We start from the raw sequence: 4,691 nt of genomic DNA, 5'->3' as shown, positions 1-4,691 counted from the left end.
CCTAAGCAAAGCTGGAAACCGCACCCCAAACTCGGGTCCTGGTGATGTTTATACGCAAGCGCCACTAACTTATTTAACTCCATTGCTATGCTGCCCTATAACCCGAAGGGTGGCTTATAAGTGCTAAAACAAAATAACACACGCACAGTCCAATACAATAATTGATGATCTAATAAAATTGATAAAACACTAAAATAATAAACACATCACATAATAAAATATTTCCACACACACAAACTGGTCCGCCATCAAGTCCCAGCTTGGATCTGAGCGGCTTCAGGCTTGCAAGGCAGCAACCACGTGAATCGGAGCCACTAGGGTTGGACTTGGTGCCAAATTCCGGTGGGAGGCGTCCTCGAGATGTCCTAACCCTTTCCAATAAAAGAAATCACATTCTTACAGGCTGGCTGTAAGTGCAGAAACCTGGCTTCAGATAAATTCTTTAACACATGATCTGATTCTTTTGTTAGGCAGTGCCAAGTGATGAACACCTAGAAATGCTTAATGATACATAATTGGCAACCTGAAGATGCATATTAATAGCTAGTAATTCTACCGAAAGGAAGACATGCATAGACAGAAGCTGGTTCACACTGAGTTCTGGAAAAGTGGCCTCGGAAACCAGTTACTGAGATGATCTGGATACAATCCAAAGAGGAAATACTGTGAAAAAAGTTTTTGCTTCGTTACTCACCAGCTTAGGAAATAGGACATTTTCAGCCCCACATCCCTCAAAAGAATTTTCCTAGGGTGGCCATGTGTCCTGATTTACAGAGGAGAGTCCTCTGTTTAAAGGACTTCCAGAAGACAGCCTTCTGTTCTGAAGATGTCCTCTATCTGAAGAGCTGGTCAGGCCATGTCTGGTTGAAGGTAAAGAACCAGCAAGTTCCCTCCCGATAGCCCTAGGACATCCGACTGAGCAGGCCAGCTTGTTGTTGTCTTCCCAGTGTGGTGAGATACACCATGTTGCCAGTTGCGAAGTCGCATCCAACCCATTGCGACCCCATGGACAACACTCCTCCTGGCCTTCCTGTCCTCCACTATCCCCCGAAGTCCACCTAAGCTCATGCCGACTGCTTCAGTGACTCCATCCAGCCACCTCATCCTCTGCCATCCCCTTCTTCTTTTGCCATCTATAGTTCCCAGCATTAGGCTCTTCTCCAGGGAGTCCTTCCTTCTCATTAGGTGGCCAAAGTATTTTAGTCTCATCTTCAGCATCTAGTTCTATATATGCCTCTATTTAAATTTACATATGGAAATGTTACATGGATCTGTGCCCCCTCTTGCTTTTCTTAAACAATGTGCAGTCTCATTTTGGGTAATTTTCAAGAGGTTATCCTAACCAGAAAATTTCTTGGTGCTCTTTACTCTGTATTAAGGACTCTCTCATGTTTGAAGGGACTCTGCCCTCATCCAACACCAGCAAGACACATCCCCCCATCCAGTGGGTTTACTGGGAATTGTGTGGCTACGGGTTGCTTGCCATTTTAGCTTTCTCCCATTTCCCCTCTGAGTTCAGGGCTGCATCAGTGTTGCATCCGTGAACCCTCAGCTGCTGGAGTCAGGGAGTGACTGGACTCCGAAGTTTTGCAGTGTGTCTGTTTTGAGCAAATGAAAGCCGGGCCCCTTGGGAATCGGGCTGTGGCAGCCTTCTGATTTTCTGGCTGGCAGCATTCCCAGGTAAATTGAGCCAATTGGTGTTGCAATCAGCTGGGGGCAGGCAGCTCTGAGAAAAGAACACTGCTTGCAGATCTGCCCGAACTCACTATTCACAGTGAATCTTTAAAAGGAAAAAGAGGAAGAAAGACCATGTGCTGATTTGTCTGTTTCGCCAGAAGCGCTGCTCCTGCACCATCCAGCTGCCATTTCCCCTTGCACTTCCATCTTTGGCATATATTGAGGGAAAGGCACTATCCTAAGTCAGAGATCAAGAAAGTAACATGTGCTGATGGATCAGACGTGTTCCTGGGAAGAGGAAAGGCATGGAAGACAGGCCGACTGCAGGACCCACGAGTGGGCAAGTGGGAAAAGAGGCTTCCTTCCGCGCTGAAGCACCTCAAGGCATTTAGAGACATCCCAAATATTTCATGGCTGGATTGGGGGACTATCAAGTATTTTTCAGGTACACATCATATCAAATATTATTATAGCCGATAAATGTTGGAAAACATTTTATGGTGGCTTATTGTAATCAGGTCTTGTTTTAGGGACTTTTGCCAACTGTCCAGCTCTCAGTAGTGTAGAAATAAAATAATTCTTCACCATCTCCTGTAGGGTACGTAATTTTATTACTACATTTTGTATCCTGTCCTTTTCCCTCTTGTTCAGAACCCAAGGCAGTTTACATGTTTTGTCTCCTCTTCATGTTATCCTCACCACAGCACTGTGAGGTAGATTGAACTGAGGGTCTGTGACCAACTCAAAGTCTAGAACCTGGATCTCCCAATCCCAGTCCAATACTCTAACCACTGTTCCACACTGCCTTCCATTGTCTTGCTAGTGGAGACTTAGCCACTGCTTTCAGGGGTGGTAAAAATGGTGGAGTTTGTATTAGAGTAGGAGTCAGGATATGAAGGTCCGAATCACTGCTAAGTGATTAAGCTCCCTGAGTGAATCTCTCCCTCAGCCTAGCCTACCTCACAGGATTGCTGCGAATGAAGGAAAACAATGTGTCCACCTTTGGACCTCTTGGAACTAAAGCAGGATGTTAAAAGTGGTAGAATGAGGAAGATGGCTTCTGCTCTGCTCCCGTGTTCTCTCATTCCACCTGGAAAGAAGAGGGCACATCCGGGAATGCCACTGGATGTGGCTAGTCTGGTAACTCTGCATCGAAGGTGCGGCTCAGTTGTGCCTCCTCTCGCATGGAGCTGGGATTGCATTTTCCCCGATGAAATGCAATTGGAGGTCCTTGCGATCTGAGCAAGCTCCTGGCCGCGTAATCCAGCACTGAGGTCCGTGGCTTGCAACGGCACTAGAGGCGGGTAACTTGTCGTCCTCCAAGATGTGCTGGCTAAGAACTCCCATGAGTCCTTCCCACGGGCTTTTCTGGCTAGGAGGGAGTCTTGGAGTGCCACAAGTTGCCCGCTCCTGCCCTGCAGGGTGAACGGATGCTTGCAAAAGGACTTTAGTTTGTACAGATCCACAACATGAGAGCGGGGCAGGCAGCAAATTAAACTTTCCAAGGCCCTCTTGGACTGGAGTATGAATTAGTGTACAATACGAACTCTGTACACAGACATAAATCGTACGTAATGCAGCTTTGCCAAACAGGAACCTGCCAGGTATGTTAGGACTATCAGTTCCCCAATTCTCATCTAGAGTGGCGACAGATGTTGCAGCTTAGTTCATCTGGAGGGAGCAGCTGGGGAGGCCGTTAGGGTGACTTTGGTCCAATGTGAAAAGCTTCCTTGAAGGAGTGCAAGGGCTGCCATCCACTCATGTAGGAGGAAGCCTGGTGATGGGCTAAGAGGACCAAACCAGCCTCTTGCTACTTTGCAGGATGCCTGGGAGCAGGTACTCTTGAATGTGTTGTAGAGAGTGCAACTCTGCTTTTAATGTGTGTCAGCTGAATTTTGTTAGGAATAAATTTGATACAAGTCAAGCATTATCTACCTTCTGCCTCTTTTTTATTATTAGAAACAGGTGTTCTGAGCAAGTATAGTAACAAATGTTTTTGCACCCAGCACTTTTTCTCCCTTTTGAAATCTAAATTCATTTGTAAAAAGTCTGCTGCCAACTGTCACACCTGGGAGAAGGTGCCATCAAGTCATCTGACTTACTGTGACCATCCAAAAGGTCTTGTCCTTCACAGCCCGGCTCAGCTCTTGTCAACTCAAGGCTGTGGCTTCCTTTAGAGAATTGATCCATCTCATCACAGACACTAGCCTGGCTGTCTTCTCCAGTGCGTCTTGCCTTCTCATGAGGTGCCCAGAGGGCAACAGCTTCAGTTTCATCTGTTTTTCTTCCATGGGAGAAAGGACCGAGGGTAAAAAAGCACTATTTCACACTCGATCAGGTCTCAAAGTCACTGAAAACAATGAGGCTTAAGTCAGCACGCTGTTAGTTTTAATGGGACTTAGGCCTGACTTAAACGTGAAACTGGGTGCCGAATGCAAGCAAAAACTGGGCCTAAGGCTGCTATGCATGGGATTTGTCAGGACCATGGAACCCTGGCGTGGTTAGGAGCAGAGGAAGATCTTCGCAGACCCATGGTGCAACCAGCTGAGTACTGTCAACACGGGTAGCAGGGTTTCTGGGCAGAATTTTTCCTAGCCCTTCCTGGAGTTGCCAGAGATTAAAACCCAAGACCTTCTGCATGGAAAGCATGTGTTCCTGCTGTGAATTATGAACCCTCCTGACAATGGACGGTCAAGTGTCAGACTTGAGCCTCTGATCTGACATGTTAGATGGACTCCATGGATGGGGCTGAATTTCAAGGTGGGAAAATAAAAACCAAGCAGGCAAACTAGCTTCATACACCACCAACTTTCTCCCAATCTTTAAAGTTGTAACTCTCCCCCTTTTCTCTCTCTTTTCCCAAGAAAGGCCAGTTGAGTTGAGCAACAGATATTAAGAAAGTGTAATCACTCTGTGAGTGTGTGTGTGTGTGTGTGTGTGAGAGAGAGAGAGAGAGAGAGAGAGAAACACAAAAAGGAGAAATAAGACTGCATCAAAGGCAAGTCAATAAGGAG

The sequence above is a fragment of the Varanus komodoensis genome, unplaced genomic scaffold, assembly GCF_004798865.1.
Source record: "Varanus komodoensis strain SLA01 unplaced genomic scaffold, ASM479886v1 scaffold8, whole genome shotgun sequence".
Taxonomy (NCBI): domain Eukaryota; kingdom Metazoa; phylum Chordata; class Lepidosauria; order Squamata; family Varanidae; genus Varanus; species Varanus komodoensis.
The sequence above is the reverse complement of the archived record's forward strand: the minus strand, read 5'-3'. Positions refer to the sequence as shown.